This window comes from Urocitellus parryii, chromosome 2 (genome assembly GCF_045843805.1).
Source record: "Urocitellus parryii isolate mUroPar1 chromosome 2, mUroPar1.hap1, whole genome shotgun sequence".
Taxonomy (NCBI): domain Eukaryota; kingdom Metazoa; phylum Chordata; class Mammalia; order Rodentia; family Sciuridae; genus Urocitellus; species Urocitellus parryii.
The window spans coordinates 29,982,153-30,003,658 of NC_135532.1; positions in this window are offsets into that span (position 1 = coordinate 29,982,153).

A 21,506-nucleotide genomic window follows, 5' to 3' on the forward strand; every position below is an offset into this window, starting at 1 on the left:
TATATAATAAGATTTTTTAAAAATTACTTGAAAACAAATTTTAGGAGGTTGGATCAGCTATGAAGTGATTTACATTTAATTTAGAAACAAAAGTTTTAAATCAAGAGACAGAAAGAGAGGGAGAGGGATAAAGAATACAAGCTAAAGAAGATTCAGAAATTCTACCAGTGAGATGGAAGTTAACTTACAAATTACATCTAGCATCATTTTTCACATTGTGCCTTGACATATTATCTATGACTTGGAGCCACATAGTCTTGTTTTGCATATATGCAGTCTTCGTGTGATAAATTCAATTATTTCTTCAGTGACAACCACTTATTTTGAACCTGAAATAAAAATCTATGCACAATACTGTAACAATGGAGATAAGATCGCAGTGGACAGTTCAGATTTGACAGCTGAAGTAGCAGTGAAAGTCAGCTTAGCTTTCAATTTCCACAGCTCTGTTGCCCTTATGATTTTTAATGCATCAAATCACAACAGTACTGCCAGGTACCTGGCTTTCTAGAAAAGTTGTTGGTAACTGAACACTGGCTATCCAAAAGCACATCCTTCTCCATCATATACTCTCTTCCCTGATCCTGACTTACATGGTACCTGTTTTTCCAAACAGTGTAGGAATCCCTGAATTCAAGTGATATTTTTTTTAATTTCTAAGGATACATCCCACACTGTCAGTACAGTGCTGAAAAAATTGGAATCATAAAATGCATACTTGGTGGTTGATTGTTTTTTTTAAAGAAATTAATTAATTGTGTGTTTAGGAAAATAGAGAATAATGTACTACTGGAAATCTAATTACTATCTCCTTTCCCCATCCAGAATTTACCAGAATACTAATTTATTTGAGAATTTTGAGATTCTTCAACTCAGAGACTTTAGATAATGATGGATATATATAAAATTTTAATATAAATTTATTTTATATTTATTAATTCCTATCTCCCCACCCTTTTTCCTCACATCAATTTTTTTCTGGGCATACAAATTTTGATAGACTCTTCTTGACATTTATGCATTTATTCAACCTTCAAGGGACAATTAGGGGCCCTTTAGTCCTAGGATCTATGTGTGGCATTGAAGATACAAACTGATGAGGCACAAAGTTTCTAAGTATATGAAATAGCACAGGAAAGAGTTTTATGCAGTTGTATGAAGACAGAACTGCTGATACAGAAAACTGACATTGTGCGGCAGCATGATGAGAAGTCAGGACTAGCTAAAGTGCTACCATTTCCCATTGTCTCCCATTCCAGCAAATATTTTTTTCCATATCCCTCCTGTAATTCTTTAGAAGACAAAGGATTCTGTAAATGGAATAATAGGTGTGGAAGTACCATGGATAATTGTGTCCTAATAGAGGTTTCCCTTTCGATGAGATTTCTGATGATTGAGTACTTGGTATGCAGTTTGTTTTCTAATTACAATCAATCATTTCCTCCTTGAAGTCATTCTGGTAACACATCTCTGCCACTATTTTTAGATCTATGACAAATTGTATATTGGGTACTAATTCAGAAATGTTTTTCATTCAATAGCTCTCATCAAATACTGCTTTAAAGAAGATACAAATAGTCGTGTGATTCCAAGGGTTGGCTCTACTTCAAACAGAAAGGCAGTTAAGTCCATTAGACCAGTTAACTCCTCAAGGATGCCATGAGCTGATCTCACACCTACATAAAGAAATCATTTACTAGAGTTGGGAATGGACCCCACATCCCCAAAATAGCTCCCTATACAGTCATTTATTCTTGAATTTTCTTAAACAAAAAATGGTCTTGAAAAGATGGTGGAATGAGATGGACATCGTAACCCTAAGTACAAGTATAAAGACATGAATGGTGTGGATATACTTTGTATACAAACAGAGATATGAAAAATTGTGCTCTATATGTGTAATATGAATTGTAATGCATTCTGCTATCGTATAAAACAAATTAGAATAAAAAATAAATTTTTTAAAAAGATGGTCTTGTTTCTAAATTGTAGTTCAAATAGAAACAGTCCTAGAAAAGCTCATATATAGTCCTCAATTCATACCAAACAAAAAATAACTAACATTAATAGACTTCAACTCTTTCCTAAGAAAAGTCAACCTGTTACATAGGTCAGTATAAGAACCTAGAAGAATTCATCATATAAGAAGGGAAGGACACAAATAAGCACTTGGGAGGAGCTAAAGATAAATTTCCTCTTATCTGCAGTTTTGGAAAGAATCAATGCTGAGTTGGGGCTTGGCAGGTCTTTTCCCCAACGTTTGCCATATTAAATTCCATCCTCATGTCAGTTCCTGAGTTCCAGTAAGAAAGGATTTGAATTTACATTCAAACTGCACACATAATCAAATCTTTATAAAACCACAGTGGGCTCTCTCTGTTTTTAAAGTAAGTGTTTAGTAAAGTTTTTCAAGTTCAATTCATGATGCCAACTCAACTATTCCCAACTCAATCATCTTTTTTTTTTGCTCTCTTGGAAGAGAAGAAACCAAGCCTGCTCAGATGGTTTTGAATTCCACTGATTCAGGCTGGCCTTCCAAGCAGTTGAAGCACTATGTATTGAAGGAATGAGTAGGTGAAAGAACAAAGAAACCAGAGAACAGGAAAAGGAGTGGAAGCAACTGTGTAAGGTTCTGAGTGCAGTAAAGTCATCTCCATAGATGACTAGTGCTACACTAGGCTCTCCAGGGACTTGCACTTCCTGTCTTTATGCCAGACCCTTTTGCTTTGTAAGACATACCATGAGGTCGAAAATGCTCCAAAGGGGCGATGACAGTTGCATTAAAAAGTGGCACTTTCATATCTGCCTCCACTAATGGCACAAGTGTGCACATAGGGTGATGATCGCCGTGGAACATGTTTTTCAGCCTTCCTGTTCATCCCTGAGGCTGACGGGGAATGATTATGTGGTGGTGTAAGACATTATCTGAATGAAGAGCACTTGTGTTCCATTGTGTTTGCCTTTACTGGCTTGGGGAAAGTGGAAGGGTTGCCTTTATGTGGTACTTTGTGGTAAGAACTCTCATTTCCCAAAATATACGTGTGTGGCTTTCCATCAGAGGACTACCAACTATGCAAGTGGCAACCACTCTGTGTGGTTTATCTTTGGATGTGTCACAGGAGAAATCAGAGGTCACACTCCCTGTATAATAAAAAGCAGTCCTGCCTCTGAGGTTTATTCTACACAGGCAGAAAAAAGAGGGGATTTGATAGTCAAAATATTCAAGCAAAACAATTACTCTTCAAGATAAGGAAATGTTTCCTTAAATAATGAGGCTTTATAAGGGCTATTTAAGTAACCCTATAGTGCTGGGGATGTAGCTCAGTGGTAGAGTCCTTGCCTTGCTTGTGTGAGACCCTGGGTCTTATCCCCAGAACTGCAAAATAAATAAATATAGAGCCCTAACAGTATTTCTGAATGAGACCTTGTTATGGTTTGTATATGGGATGTCACCCAACAGTGTCTGTGTTAATGCAAGAATGCTCAGAGGTGAAATGATAGATTGTGAGAGCTGTAACCTAGTGAGTCCATCCTAGTTTGAATGGATTAACTAGCAGGTGGGTTGAGGCTGGAGGAGGTGGGTCACAGGGGCATGCCCAGGAAGGATGCATCTTCCCTGAGATATCCCTTCCCTTTCTCTTTGCTTGGTTGTCACTATAAATAGAACAACCCCTTTCTGCCATGATGTGCTGATTCACCACAGGTCCAGAGCAATGGACTTAGCCAACCATGGACTAGACCTCTGGAACCAAGAGCCAAGATAAACTTTTCCTCCTCTAAGTTGTTTCCTTGTCAGGCATTTTGGTCACAGTGACACAAAGCTAACACAGACTTTTTAACAAGTTTCAGGGAAGGAGGTTAATTTTTAAATTAAAGAAAATCCACAGTTAATTAAAAAACAATGAGATCAAATGTTGAAACTCACTTATAAAGCAGAAAAAAGAAAAAAAAATAAAAGCATTAACTGAAGAAACAGATCCTTGAGTACCAAGCAACATAGGATTCTTTTTGGTTCTAATTTACCTGAAGAATCTTTTTGCTATCACTTAGAAGCCTTTCATGTAGTTGAAAATCAATCTCTCACACTCCCTTGAACCATTTTGTTGATTTTTGACATCTCACATATGCAAAAATCATTTACTCAAAATGACTAGAGAAGTGGAAAAATTAGAGTTTCATGGTTTACGGAATGAAATTTATACAGATTTTACAGCTTTGCTTTTAAAGAAAGGAAAATGTTTTCTGCAGTTAAGAAATCATTCCAACAGATGGGTCTATCTCCTCTATTTTTATTTCTATTTGGCTTACGGGTGAAGTACCCTGGACATAGTTATAAATTTAAAATTATAGGAACTGCTGAGGGGAGGGGTCGTTTTCCTGACTATAAAATACAATGAGGACACAGCTGTAGTGTCTAGAAATGGAGGGACTCTAAAACTATAAAAATAATACTGCTTCCTGTTCCTTGTTTCAAGTTCAGCTTGGAAACAAGAGCTAAGTTCTATCTGGTTTTCCATTATTTATAATGATTAATCTAAAGGCCACTTTCCCAGGAGAGTAATTAGCCAGTCCATTTCTCAGTGTGAATCCAGCATTCCTGATTAAGTGTAACTTTACAATTAGAAATGGCCAAACATTCAATAAAACAGAGGACAGGGTATCTTTTTGAACTGGGGACAGTTGGGGGAAGAGGCAGAAATCTAACAGGAATAACTGATCCCACTCCATTGAGAAGAGGTCTTGGGGCAAGTCAGAATCACATTAAATGTGAGGCAGCACTGAAATTCTACCTACTTCTCTTTGTATATATGTTTGTTAGGTTTTATTTTTGTTTGCTTGACTTGGGGGGGGGGGTATTTGTTTTTAGTACTGGGGGGCGGTGCTCTACCACTGCTCTACTTTCATTCTCAAATAGGGTCTTGCTAAGTTGCCCAGGCTGGCCTCCAACTTGTGATCCTTCTGCCTCTGCCTCCCGAGTCCCTGGGATTACAGTTGTGCACCACCACGCCTAGCATATGTGTTTTGCCTGCCACTTGCTCAACTTGTAACTATCTAACTTGCACATTTTCTTTAGCAGATCCTAAATTATTAGCTGAATCTTGTCTGACATCTAATATATTTAAGGATTACTTACCCTTCCCCACCATCTTCCAGTCATCCCCAACATACTGGTGTCAGGGACAAGGCTCTGATTTCAGAACATACTAATCCTCTGATAAAATTCCATTAGAACTAATTTTCTCAGAAGCCACAGTCTCGAGCATTATCTCTTTAGCATTGTATCCAATGCATTGTTGTCCTGGATCTTACCTACTCTTCCAATTTGAACTCCTTTTGCTTCCTTTTTTCTGCTTTATATTCTAGAAATACTAAGAGGAATTGTGGTAGGAGTAGAAATAGTTGTGATAATATTTGTGGTAGTGACCATCTATGGGGCATCAATTACACAAGAGATCAAGGGTCAAATCTTTATCTCATCTAATCCCCCTAATAGTACCACAGGGTAGATATAATCATTTCTAGCTTTATAGCCAAAAGAAGTGAGGCTCTGAAATAGTAAGTAGCTTCTTGAAAAATACCCAGTGAATAGGTAGCAGAGGTGCGTTTCTTAATCTCTTGCAACGTGACATGCTATTTTTTGCCTCTTGTCGCATTTTCTTCTATCTTACCCTAATGCCATTCATTACTTTTTTTTCCATTGTTAAAAATTCTGAGTGTTCATTCTTCCAATCCCCAGCAGTGCCGAAAAAAATCTAGTTATTCTTTAGAACTTTCTCTGTGAAGTCTTCTCTGACCTATGACCTACCTCCCCAGGAAAAGATAATCAGTTTTCTTCAAGTCTTTCCATTTTTATGTCACACACACACACAAAACACACACACACACACACACACACACAATTATTCTACTCATCATAGCAAAAGAATGTAAAGAAACCTTGGAGGAGATAGATATGATTACTGTCTTAATTGTGCGTATGGTTTATGGTTTTATATACATATATGCATGTCAAAACATCAAATTGCGTAATTTAAATCTGCACAATTTATCACCTATTATATCTCAGCTAAACTGTAAATAATTAATTTTAAGAGATCATCATCATATTAAGGATAAAAATAACGTTTATTTTTAAGCCTTTTTTATTTATAACATGCATAAAAGCAAATGTTTGCTTTGTGTTTGAACATGATACACATTGTTTACTTCAAATTTACCACATGAGGTAAAGGTGATTTATTAATGAATCCAATGTTTCATGTTTGCTTTGAGAGATAAATGAAAATTTTTAATGTGGATTGAAGTACATTTAGCTACTGCATCAAACAATAGAAAAAAATTGTTTTCAGAACTTGATATTGTAGATCTCTACATTGACTTTTCTGAAAGTAATTAACTAGCTTATTTTTATACATATTACATTTACTTCTAAATATAATACCAGGATGACTGAGTGACTGAGTCATGAGTTCTACCATCAAAATATTACCAGTGACTATTTCTCACCACCTCCGTGGACCCCACTCTGCTCACATCATCATTATCTGTCCTTTGGGTTATTACAGAAGTCTTCCACTCGCTCACCTCCTAGTGTCCCTGCCCCTCCCCGCCCTCCTTTTCAATGTTGGGGATAGAACCATGGGCCTAGCATGTCCTGGGAAAGTGCTCTATCACTGGGCTACCCGCCCCACCCCATACCCTATATTCTTCACACAGCCCCAAGCACCTTAGGCATTCCTTTTCTCAAAATTCTCCAGTGACATAGAAACCAATGTTCTTCCAATGGCCTTCAAGGCTTTACCATGAGTACCTTCTCATTCAGCCTACTCCAAGCCCACACTGTTGGTCTTGCTCTTACTGAAACCTGTCAGCCACACAGCTTTTGACTTGCTCTGCCTACAAAATTTGTGCCTCTTATACACCCCAGTTTGCAGACTTATCTTCTTTAGGAATGTACCCAAATGTCAGCCACCTCCACTCCTCCCCCTATTCTCTGCCTTGTTTTTTTACATATTCGACATTATGTATTTTGCTAGTTTTGTGTATTGGATTAATTTGCATTTATGACTTTAATTATTGCCCTACATGCATCTGCACCTCTTGCAAACTAATTTTCAGCTTCTCCCATCAACAGGAGATATCTGTTCCCCTACCCTTGAACCCAGGATGGCCTTGGGTCTTGTTTGCCCAAGAAGCAACAGTGAGTCAGTGTCAAGATGAAGTGTCAAGAGGCATTGTGTACTTCCACTCTCTCTTGCTTCTCCCCACTGTCTTTGCCATTAAAACAAGCTCAGCCCAGCTTAGACTCAGACTAAGGAATGCTCCCAAGTGAGAAGGACCAAGCCAGCTTTGTGAACCCTTAGATACTGACAAATCAAAAGTGGTTGTTTTATGCTCTTAGGTTTGGAGTGATTTGCTCTGCAACATTATTGCAACAACAGACAGCACATGTTTTTCTACTTTCTCCTTCAGCTAGAATACAGACTCCAAGGGAGCAAGAATTTGTCTCTCTTTTGTTCCCTGAAGCATCCTCAGGATAGCTTAAGAAATATTCATTGAATTAGATGACTCAAATAAAGTGAAAGTCATTTTGAGGTGAATATTGAGAATATACCACTTTTAAATCATCATGAATTCCAGAATTTAAATGTTAATGTATCACAAGTGGTATCATTGATAAGTGGTTTATTAGGAATCCAAGATATACAGTATATTAGAAAAATAATTTTAGTTTATAATTCTGTTGTCAATGCAATGACCGATGCTTAGGGAAGATACACCAAATGAAGGATGGATTAAACAACTTTGTTTAACTGATCTGGGCTTGATATGCACAATATTGGGTTAACTGTTGCTATGTAATGAATTACTCCAAAGATGGCAGCTAAAAATAAATATTTATTATCTTATGGTTTCTGAGGGTCAGGAATCTGAGAATAGCTTAAGTGGTTGATTCTGACTCAATCAAGTATTGAGCAAAGACACTATCATCTTAAGATTCAACAGGGAAGGACTTTTGTCCACGCTCATTCACACAGTTATCCCCAGACCTCAGGAAATACACTTCCAAACTCACGTGGGCTTTCAACATAATTGACAACAGGCTTCCTTCAGAGTGAGTGACACAAGAGAGAGCTAGAAAATGCACCCAAGAAATAAGCCAGAGTCTTTGTATAAACTAATCTCAGCAGTGAAATCCCATCATGCTGTAAAGTATTCATTAAAAGAACTCAATAAGTTCAGTCCACATTCAAAGTGAAATAATTGCTCAAGGGCATGATACTAAAAGGTGGAAGGTCACCAGGCTCATTATAGAGGCTGCTTACACATGCACATACAGGTCCTCAAATTCTATTTTGAAAAGGCAAGATTTAAATAATAATTTCCATGTTAATTTTGAAAATATTAAAGTCATAGAAGATGCTATTATTGAATTTAATAATGTAAACCTCAGAACACTGTTTCAAAAAAAAATCTGGAAACTAAATTTCCTTGCATGCCCTGAATCTAGAACAAGTCTCTAATTTAAGGGTGTTCAGAGGAGACAACATGATTTAAATGAACCAAGTAAAATCTGTTAACACACACACAAAAAAATATTCTCTCTCTAATAACTACACATTCACCATTCAACATTCCTTCATTTAATCTGAAAGACCTGTTTTCTTTTTTTTCATATTTAATAAATAAGTTATTTCTTTTTTTTAATTTTTATTGGTGGTTGTTCAAAACATTACATAGTTCTTGATATATCATATTTCACGTTTTCAAGAGTCATTTATTTCATCGATTAATTAATTATCTAATGGTAGCTAATTGTGAGAATAAATATATTTTTTTATCTTACACTTTTATATATTCTCATCCTTGCCCTTGAAAGCTTAAAATGTAGGTGCAATATAATGCTTAACAACAAGTAAAGAGGGGCTTCATAAATTATTTTCAGCTAAGCATTCCTTTTCTGCTTAAGAAAATAGATGACTAAAACAGTTATTAAATTCATATCTCAAATAATTGAAAAATAATTCTGCCATATCACTATCCTTCCCAGAACCATACTGATTGGTATCATGAGAAGTGAAAAATAATTCTTCTAAAATAACATTTCCCTTTCAATTGATTCTTTTTTACAAGCGCAGCAGGCTGTAGCGCTGCACCATGGCTAACAGGTGCTAACTCATGACTGCTCTCCCATCACAGTCTGCAGGTACACAGGAGGCCAAGGCAGCAAGGCCACTTATTTTTTCTTTCCTTGTTTAGTAAACAAGCAGGGGGAAAAGTCTAAACAAATGCTTATTCATTAAAAAATATATATATTCACAGAGCATTTCTTGTTGGACAAATGTGAGTCTACTCCCACACTGGCATGTAACTTATTGTTCTGATCAAATAACTGAATCAGGATGGAAGCATCACATGCATATATGTCCACGCCCTCTGAAAAACTAATGCAGAATGCAGTGCTGAAAAAACACTCTGCAGAAACCGGGATCTTCCACTGCAAGCCCGGCATCAAAGGAATATAGGATCTTTGGCTAAAAGGCCAGGGACACTAGTAGATGGAAAGGGAGTAAGGTCAGAGGGGTGGAAGGTGCCATCATAAAAGGGACTTATACGCGCACACACACCACACACCACACAAAACCATTTACACATTCCATACTACAGACATCATACACACCTCCACCACACACACAAAAAAAACCAGATACCACACCCCCACATACACTTTATACAACCACACACACACACACACACACAACCAGATACCATACCCCCACATACACTATATACAATCACACACATACACACACACACACACAACCAGATACCACACCCCCACATACACTATATACAACCACACACATACACACACATACATACACCATATACCACACCCCATACATTACAATCACATACACACACCACACAAACATCACAGCCATCACACACACACTACACACCCCACACACACACCACAAAACCACATACCCTCCCACACAACCACACAGAATTACACCATATACACACATACACATAACATACCACAGACATCACACATGCCACACCACACACAAAACCATACAAACACCATGCTAATACATCACACATACCCCCGCCACACACCACACACAACCATACACACACACACCACATACACATATCACAGTCATCACACATATACTACACACACCACACAACCACACATCCCCATACCCACAACCACACAGAATTATACCACACACACACTACACACCATACACACACACATATACACACCTTAACCACAGAAATCACACACACCACACATCCCTACACACACACCAGACCCCATGCTCCTCCTCACACACACCATACTACACACATCACAGACACACACACACCCCACCCACCACACTACTACACACCACACACATGTACTCCACATACAGAACCACAAAGAATTACACCATACAACACACACACTATACCACAAACACACCCACACACACACCTCATACACACATTACACATACCACATACCCCATACACAGAATTATACCACACACACTAACACCACACACACCATACACAGCACACACATACATACACCGTACCACAGACATTACACACACTACACATCCCCCCACACACAACCACACACCACACACACCATACCCAGACATCACAGACACACACCTACATGCACACACCAAATACACACACTGTACATACACACACCACACATACCACGCACCACACCACATACACAGACACACACACACACCACAACATACTCACCCAATGTCTTTCAGGAAAACCAGAATGAGCGAATAATCACATTTATCTCAGGACATGAATGTCTTTATTTCTCCTAAGATGATAGATATAGGAGGCACCCTGTCATTCTCTTCAAAGGACTCCTCTTACTTTTGTAGAATGATTAAAATACTGATTGATACAGCAAATACTGAGAGCTGAGCTAGCTCTCATGCAACTTTCCAACAGCAGCTTAACATAAACCCAACTAAGTGCTTATCCCATGACACAATGGCAATTCACCCTCTTGAATTGAACCCTGTGTTACACTGACATCCTTGCCTTAATAGTATAATATCTGAAATTTTCTCCTTACATTTTTAAAGAAATTATCTTGCTCTTTCAGGCAGAATAAGTCCATTTCTTGAGAGAGTAAAATAGAGAAATAAGCTCCTTATTTGTGTAATGAAAGCAAAATTAAAACTACTTTACATCAATTACCTGATCGTCATAAATAACTTCCATTTTCTCCCTTACATGTGTCGCATCTATTTTCCAAGATGTCAAATAAAAAAGTAATAAAGTACAAAGAATGCCTACCTTAGAGGAGTTTGTGAAAATGAATGGAATTTAAGTTAGAAGGAATGTAATTAGTTTGCCCAGAATTTGACTAGGCCCACTGAGTTAACCCCATAGTTTTGTTTGTTTGGTTTGGTTTTTTAATTGGGCCACAAGACCCATAAACTTCAGGAACACAATCGTTACTTATAACCTCATAAACAAATTACTTCAAAGGAAGGTCTCCTCCAGTCAAGTGCAATCTTTTGTCTAATGCACATGACCAGGCCACTGGAAAGAATAGTTTTTCATCTCATTTACCAAAAATATCCCTGCTTCAATAAATCAACAAAAATTTGCTGAGTTCCTTGCGTGAAGAAAGCCTCACCTATTGTGCTGAGGATCTGCTTAACTGGATTGTTGAAGTTCTTTCAATTTACACTGAAACCTGCTTAAAGTACCTAACTCTAAGCTACATGTGCAGAACCTCTGCAACTCTCAATATATAAGCAGACCACAATTCCTAAAAACTTCTGCTCTCTCCAACAGCTTTATCCTACAATTTAATGCTTTTCATTCACCTATCTATTGCCACAGTCTGGCTGGGCACAAAATCACGAGCCAGTCACAGCCTTGTAGATTCAAACAGCAATTCTTTATTCTCGAACTGTCACCAGCACTCTACACGCACGTTCTAGGGAAAATCCACACCTACACTGGGCTCTGCATCCCAAAATACTCTCTGAGTCCCGCGAGAACGCAATGGGAACTCAAGGAGTGGGCGCCTAGAGGCAGCAGGATACACCTTAAATCTGGAACCGCCCTAAACCCTGATCTGCCCTAAACCCGGATCCGCCCTGGTCCTTGAGCAGGGTCACCTTTCTCAAACATTCATGCAATGTCACTGCAAATGACCTGGGTCCAAGGCAAGCCCATTTCCACAATGGAGAATCCTCCCTCTAAGCAACATGGGGTAGGCTGAAAAGGAAATTGCCATGCGTCATTCTGATTTGGCTATGGTTCTCAGCAATCTATCACAGCATTAAAAACTGGTACATTTTATGTTATTATCCTTGACTTAATTAGTTAAAGCATTCCTATGGCTCTCTACATGCTGCCCTTGGATCTCAAGCTTGCAATCTGTTCATTTGCTTGTAAGTTTTAGGCTGAAGTGGGTACAGGACTCCATTTCACACATGAGAAGACCAGTCTTTGATTCTATAACAAGGGGATTTTAACCTGGACTTTGCTAAGTATCCATTCACTTGACATTTTAAGCAAAAGTTGCCAGGGTTGCTGCTGAATAATTTGTCTGGTCTTTGATCCTGATTTCTGGGCCTAGAGCTTCTAAATCCCTTGGAATCTCTCAAGTGAAAGGAGTGTTTTTGTTATTTATAGACTCCCTGGTAACACACTTGTGTTGCTGCTAATGAGATGACCCAGGATGGGGGTGAGCCACCAGAAAGAGAAATGTGTTCAAAAACACAACCAGTGATTCAATCAATCAGCCTGTATAATCAAACCCCAATAAACACCACGGACACCAAGAACCAGGTGAGATTTCTGACTGATGTATACATTGTTACATTGATGGGGGCTGGGGAGCTGGGGTAAGGCACCCTGATTCCCTGGGGAGAGGACAACAGAAACTGAAACTCTACCTTCATGTATCTTCATTTAGTTGGTCCTCAATTTTATCTTCTATTTAAAAACATAACTGTAATTGTAAGTAAAATGTTTTCCTGAATTCTATGAATTGTTCTAGTGAACTATCCAACCTGAGTGAATCGTGGGAATAACCAGATTGGTAGCCAGGTGGCCAGAAATGCAGGTAGCCTGTGGACCCCCAAGCTTGTGACTGGCATCTGAAGTAAAGACAGTCTTTGGGGGGCCATTCCCTTAAACCTGTGCAGTCTGAGGCTACAGAATTATATTATAATACACTAAGAGTTGATATCTAATGTTAGATTTTCAAAAGGCTCTTTGACCCAAATACTGACATTAGGAATCATTGTTCTACAGTCCTAAGCAAAGAATTTCACAAATAAAAGCTTTTTAAAAGAGGATCAAGGCAGGCACAGTGGCACACACCTGTAATCCCAGTGGCTCGGGAGGCTGAGGCATGAGGATCCCAAGTTCAAAGCCAGCCTCAGCAATGGCGAGGTACTAAGCAACTCGCTGCGACCCTATCTCTAAATAAAATACACAATAGGGCTGGGGATGTGGCTCAGTGGTTGAGTGCCCCAGAGTTCAGTCTCCAGTACTTGCCCCACCACCCTCACCCCTGGCCCTGGTAAAAAAGAGGACCAAGAAAGTCACATTAGCTGTGAAAATGGCTAGTTTAGGTTCACTTACAGAAATGTCTATGTAAACCATCAGATACCTCAGATACTTAAATCCTTTGCTACTCTAAATTTACCAAACCAAAAAAGGAAACAAGCAAGCAAAGAAGGGAGACAGGGAGACACAGAGACAGCTCAATACCTAATTTGTTATCTTCTGTGCCTGAAGTCTCCTTACCCAGTTCCTTCTGCAGCTTCACGCCGTTCTCCATTTGTTCAGGCCATCAACCATGGAATTATCTTTGACTCATTTATATTCTCCTATCCCTGTCTAGAACACCAACAAATCCTTCAGAATGTATCAAAAGCTGATGATCTTCACTTCCTACTGCAGTGATTCTAGCATTGTGGTCCATGAACTGCTGGGAGTCCCCAAGATCTTATCCAGGGATCACAAGACATTTACTAAAGGGGAATTCCAGCAAAAGAAGACTGTCACTTCAAGGGAAATAAAAACAATTTCAGAACTCAAACACTATTTGACCTTTTAACTCCATTGATATTTGCAGTGATGGTTAAATAAAATTTTTAAGATATAAAAACGGCGTGATGGATAAAAACTATTGTATCCCAGCACATATTAAGGCCACCATGGTGGGATGGCGCCATCTTAGTCCTTTGCCAGTTTTTTGTTACTATAACAAAAGAACTGGGATTGAGTAATTTATAAAGAACAGGAATTAATTTTCTCACAGTTCTGAAGGCTAGGAAGTCCAAGGTCAAGTTTCTGACACATTTGGTTGGTTATCTGGTAAGATCTGTTTTTCAGCTTCCAAGATGGTGCCACATTGCTGCATTCTCCAAAAGGGAAGTGTGCTGTATCCGCACATAGCAGAAGGCGGAAGGGCAAGCAAATTAACACTACTTCATAAGGCACCTAATCCCATTCACAAGGGAGGAGACCTCATGACCTATCATCTCTGAAAGGTCTCAGCTCTTTTTACCATCACACTAACAACATCTGAATTTTGGAAGGGAGATATTCAAATCATAGCAGACAGCTTGTGGACTTGTATTCCTCACTGCCCTAACCTGATATCAGGGAGGGAATTGAGGGAGAGCAGGTGGTTTCTCTTAAGAACATTTTAACAAAATAGTATTGACATTTTTTTTCATTAAATATCAGTCTGTGAGTCCATGCCTTTATAATATTCTAGGTGATAAAATGGGAATTACTCATAAAACACTTCACCCAATGCTGAAATATCCTTGAACAATTCTATTGCAAATTCAAATACACCTTTTTCCATGGAACACCATTTTTACTTAAATGAACAACTGATAGACAAGGTTCACATCGAGTATTTGAACAGAAATCTTCTTGCAAAATGAGCAAAGTTAACATGTCACTTCAAGAAAAAAAAACACAGAAATTAGCACTAGTCGTAAAAATTCAACATTTCAAGGGAAAATTAGAATTTCAGAAGACTCATATCTACCATTGTGGGCTTGACAGCTTCCTAATACTTGAAAAAAAATTGATAAGATTAGGGATGATATTAGTGAATGTGACCTTTTAATTTTGTATAATAAATCATGTCAACATTTAGAAAATCTGCATAACTCAGTATAACAACATTTTACAAATGACAACTTCATGATGGTGTCAAATTAGTCAGAGATGAAGATGTATTCCCAGTGGAGATTAAATATTTTAGTATATAATACAGACTTACGTATTTTAGTATAACAGAGCACAAGAAAGTTTATTGATATAGTTTTGAATTCTATGTTCAACTAACCTTGTAGAATTATACATGTAGTTTGGGGTGAATTATTACAGAATAGCTATTATGATCTGAAAATTCCTACATTTTCCAAGAACATCTCTGTAAGGAAGATTTTCCTCATAGACTTCAACCCAAGCAACATGTTACAACAGGCTGAATGTACTAGCATATGCAAGAACTCAACTGTCTTCTAGCAAGCCAAACAATAAAAAATGTAAAGCAATGCCACTTTCCTCACTAATTATTTTTTCTTTGGGAAATCCAATTATCATAATAATATGCTAATGCTGTAGGTTTATTATCATTTTCAATGAATTAAATGAAAACATTTTTTATTCCTAATGTGGCAAATATTGACAGATAGCCACAAAATTTTTGAAGCCCTTAACAATTCTGAGGGATAGAAACATGTTCTACAGACAAAATGTTTGAGAAATTCTACTTTACCATTCTGTTCCCAGCCATTGTCTCACTCCAGGAATTTTTGTAATAACCTTTAGTTTGTCTCCATGTTCTCATCTTCATTTCTCTGTATAATCTTCCCAACCCAATTTCAGAATGATTCTTTTTCATGTAAATTGGGTCATGTCAAACCCTATTGAAAACCCGCCAAAGAATTCCTTCCAATATCATCTGGAGAATAGAAGTGACACTCTTATTGGCCAACTAACACAAGCTGTGACCCTCACTCACATTCTGCCATCTCCCCTCCTCACTCTGCTCTTTCCATGGACTTTCTAAGACCACTTAAAATCACAAAAATCCTAGGCCCTTCTGCTCTATTTTCCTCCACAACATTTATTGCCATCTGATGTACAATGTCTTACCTGTTACTTTTTTCAGTTTTATTATTTCAAGTAAAGTACAACCTCTTGAAAGGCAGGAGTGTTGCCTAATTCTGCTATATCCACTCACACATAATAGATGCTCATTATATATTGGTTGAATGGATGCATGATTGAACAAATATACAGAATCTACAGAAAATATACAGAAAAAAAAATAAGTTCTGAAGAATTCTAATTTAGTCAGAGAGATTACTTGATGGTCCTAAGAAGAAATCTAATCTTTTTCAGTCTTATCTTGAACCAGGTCTAGATAAAATTATTAAGTAAGGGAAGTCATGGGCCTTTCTGAATCACAAATGATTGCATTCCAGTCAAATGACAAGTCCATCTTTCAGGTACTTCCCGGCAGCCAGTTTCCATGGACTCTGATCATAGCTTTATCAGTGAATTTTTCAAGCAGTGATCTCTCACATGTCCATCCTAGTTTGGCCTCTGGGTCCACAGCCTTATCCCTGGCTGGTTTAAGCATCACAAGGTCAGAGATAAGTGTGGGGTCCCTGTGTTTTCACATTGCCAGGTCAGCTTTCAATTATTCTGATGACTGAACCTGCCATGCCACAGAACTTCATTAAACAGGTTAAAACACTTGCTGGTAGTTTGGGGGCAGGTACCTGCCCACGTAGACCACATGACTGATCTCTTATAACATCTCTGTCCTGTATGCACACCCATAGGTCTTGGCTCTGTTTAGATTGCATAGCAATACTTGGTTCTCATCTAGTCTTTCCTTTTGGAAAACTGCTTGATTTATATTATTCTACCCTTTAGGACTCCTTAGGTCAATCCCTAGAGCAGTTATCTAACAGAACTTCCTGCAATGACAAAAATGGCCCACCACTGTACTATCTAATATGATAAGTACTGGATCCAGTTAGCAGATACAGTGTGGCTCCTACAACTGAATTTATTTTATTAAATTAATTGAAATTTAAATAGTCACATTTGTCTGCTGACCACTATAGAAGACAGTATGGCTCTAGAATTGTAGATCAGCCCCAGTCTTTAGACCTTTCAGATCACAGAGGTCTTCCTCTGTCTGCCTCAACTATTGTGCTTTATAAAACAAAAGTCATTTGCATTTTAACAGTGGCCTCTTGTACACTATTATTGATTCAGAGACAAAGGGAACAGGAGGGACCTTACACTGACAAAAAAAAAAAAAAAAAAAAATCCAAAAAACTTGGCCTATTTCCAAACATATGCGAAGCTAGAATTGTCATTGGGAATAAAAACTTTTAATTTTCTCCTTGACTTCCCTTCCCTCTGATTTTGTACTTGCATCAGCTTATTGATCACTATCTACACCAGAAAAGGTATTCGGTTTATTACTTCTAAATCACTCTGCCTTTTGTTAAAGCAACTGACCCTTTCTTTCTAATATTGATGTTTTAATGGATGAATTATTACCACTTTTCCAAAGTTAAAGAGAATTGATCCAAACATTTTAAATGTAAAAATCTATATGTACAATCATTGGACTGAAGCAATGAAATGTCTATACAAATAAAATAACTAAAAATGAATTTACCAGGGGTCATCCAAAACCCTATTTAGATATTCAGACTAAACCCAAGGACAAATCTTTGCAACCAACTTAAATTGTATCCAACAAGTTGTAGCTATGAGTTATAGATGTGTTTGTCTATCTAGACAAGTGGTAAATAGAGATTTCAAAACAAAGAATTCTAAAAATCTGTGTGCTGAATGTTATAAATATAATGAAAACTCATGAGATGAGGATGCCTGGATATCTTTTAAAAAGAAAAAGAAACAAAGATAGAAAGAAGGAAAAATAGCACCACACACATGCTAAATCTGGTTATTTATATTAATAAATAGAACAGCTAGGATGTAATAAAATAGTATACACTAGCTTTACCTATTGATTATGGGATTGAACAATAATTCAAACAATACACAACAGTGAGTTATCTGATACCCACTCAGGACTCTGCCACTGCTGTAAGTACCACCACCACCATACATACTGGGAGTTCCCTTCCATCCCCAAATGTGTTACACGAGTCTTCCCTGGAACCAGAACTTGAGAGTGGATCCATTAGTTTTGCATGTTCTCAAAAAGCAAGATTCAGGAGTATAAGGCCATGGAGCATATTTATCTGGGCTGCAGCCCCCTTGGGGCCTTTCTGGCTATCTGGGGACTGTCCCTAAGGAGTATCTTTGATAAGTCTCTGCAGCAAGAAAGCACTGAAGTATAGCAACCAGATTTTCTGGATATTTCTCTTTCATCAACTCTCTGATTTCAACCATTCGTGGAGCAATTTAATGAAAAAAGAACTTTCCCCACCTAGTCTTGTTTGGGTCCTCACAACCATCCCGGGGGTGGTAATGGCTACCCCCATTGTACAGACACCTCTGATCAATGACGGAGTCAGTTCACAGAGCAAACTGAGTGACTCAGAATCTTCTTTCCTCCTTCATGCAGATTGTTTCAATCACACAGATTATAGACATGAAGGTCACCAGGAGATATAAATATCATGCTTCATTGCCTCCTCCTTCATAGTCTTCCTGAGTGAGGGGAAGGAACAGCTGGGTTCATTCCTAGGCAGCAACACCCAGGAGAGCTTTCAACATAAGTCTAATTTTATACGAAAATGCTACAAGATCACTTACAACGGAGACAGTCCCCAAAGGAATCCATCTTAAAGTGAACACACCAGCAAATTATATTCATATTTAAGTAAAGAGGTCTTGTAAAGACACACCCTAAAATATGCCACTGCATTTCTTTGGAATGTGTTCAGGAGGTGAAAATAACTGAAGAAATTGGCCAGCTTTCCATATCACACAATATTCCCAACCATCTGCTACATGTGCTGATGAAGACGGCACTCGGTGCTTAAAATTCTCATCAAAGAAAATGTGAATAACCAGTTTACAACCTGTGAGAAAAAGGGAAGGGATGCCTCTTTCCCATTACCACAGTTCAGATTTACAGCTAGCATGTGTAGTTGTGGGAGGCTGTGCTTGTTTCTTAAAAGAAGATAATTGCACACACCACCAAATAACAAAACAAAAGGGGAAAATGCGTGTGGGAGGTGGGAGTGAGATGTTAGAATAATTTAATTACTGTCAGGTGGTTTTCAAGCTGTACTAGGGAGAAAAAAGCCTTGAACACAATCTATTCCCCAGAAAGCAAATCAAGTTTCCATCTCTGCTCATTTTTATCAAATGATCCCGAAAGTTTTCAAGGATTTGAAGACTTAAGGTTGATGCATGAACTATTTGGTATGAGCAAAAATCTAAGGTCAAAGCCTCAAGTTCATCAATGAAGACCTCCAAGAGAAGTAGCTTCCACTCTGTTCTACTCCTACACACACAAAAAAAAATGGCATTGTTTGTGAATCTCACAGTGCTGAACCCTGGAGATACCATCTTTTCTCTAGGCTATCCCAATATCACACTGCCACAACACACTACTATCCCATGAACAGGCCCAAGCTTCAAATCTCTATCTCTGGAAACTCATCACCTCTTTTCAAAAAGAAAACAAAACTCTCTTTACAGCCTATCTAGGACCTGTGGGCTATGACCTACTTTAGTGGCCATGGGCTTTGAGGATGGCACTGAACGGTACCATGGAGATAGCATGTGGTAGTCTTGGAAGGTGCCCTGCACAGGTAATATGGTACCAAGGGTACCTCATGAGATCACCACCTATGACAGCTCAGAATCCAGAAGAAGAGTAAGAATAGAGATCCTGTGCCCTGGGAGCACACACAGCTATGAGCCCCTGCAATGACAGCATCCAATGCTCTACTAAGTCTTGGTACTGGTACCAGTGTGAATAACCAGCTCATTACAGTGATGAAAGCTGCAGCAGGAATATTACTCTGGAGAGCATAGGATTCATCCGCCTGGAATAGCAAGGACCTGTCTTGGAGAGAGGTGATTGGTAACTGGAACCACTCAGGGGAGGACTTAGAGAAGGAAGCATGGTAGGTAGATTCAATCCTCTATGGAATGACAGCCATCCAGCCCAACTGTCCTGAATAAATAAATGTTATTAAGTAGTTTTTGAAATGTAATGAATATATCTATCATTGTTAGCTAGCAACATGGTCACAAATGTTGGCAGTAACCATCAAAGTATTGAAGCAATATCACATGGCTAATTAGAAGGAATACTGAAGCTGTGAGCATCTCTGAATGAATAGAAGATTACAATTGTCACTTTGACACACTATAGAGTTAATTATACACTATTCAAAGTCAACAACTGTTATATATTACAGTTACTGGAATTCAAATGGCATTGTTTGTGAATTATTGGATTAACACTATTAGAGCTGGTGAATTAATCTTTGCATTCCTTCTCTTAGCCACTACACAGAAAAGTGTTTGTTAACTTGGCATGCTCCACGTGAGTCAGAGAAAGAGTGCTTAGGCTGAGCTGAGTGCCTTGGTTACAAGTACGTCATCAACCACACTCGAACCAGGAAATACAGGACTCTCAGGAAATGCACTTGATAATGAAGCGACTGTGAGCCAAAATTAGCCAATAATTGGCATTGCTCTTCACCCTGAAATGATGCAACCATATTTCACAAGGCAGCCCAATGGTGGAGCATCAGCCACGGGGACATATTACACCCCCGCCCTAGTTTCATCACCAGCTCATGTGATTTTAGACAACCAGGTTCTGATGATCTCCCAGTGTTTCTGCTTCTCTTTTCAAAATCTCAGATATAGCCATCAGTGGCAGGATTTATAAGTTCAAATGGGGACACATTTACTGGACTATGTGATTTTTAATGACAGTGACAATGTTTTGTTTTTCTTCATAATCACTGAGCACAATGCTTGGTACAGTAGCTCTCCCACTAATGTTTGCTAAATTATCAAAAATCAGAAAAGTAAATAACCTAGCTCTATTAGTCACTAGCTTCTTAGACAGGCTTTCTTGTTGCCCACTGGTGCTATTAAGCCCAGGACTGGGGATGACTAGCCCAAGATCACATACAGTGTCACATGTAAAAGCCTGATGGGGCATTCTAGCCCAGGGAACCTTGTGGCCCACCCATCCAAGAGGGCCATTTCAGTGACACATGCTCTCCTCCTACCAAACCAAAGACAAAAATGCTGCATGAGAGTGTTAGGATTCTCCCATCCACTCGTATCTGATTTCTTTTGTACTTTTGGAAGGCACCGTATCAATATCAAAGAAACAAAATTTAAATGAAGAAAATTTTCCTTTTCATTCCTAGAAAGTGCATAGGAATCATTATGTCTCCTGGTAGATGAACACAGCAGGAATCCCCTTT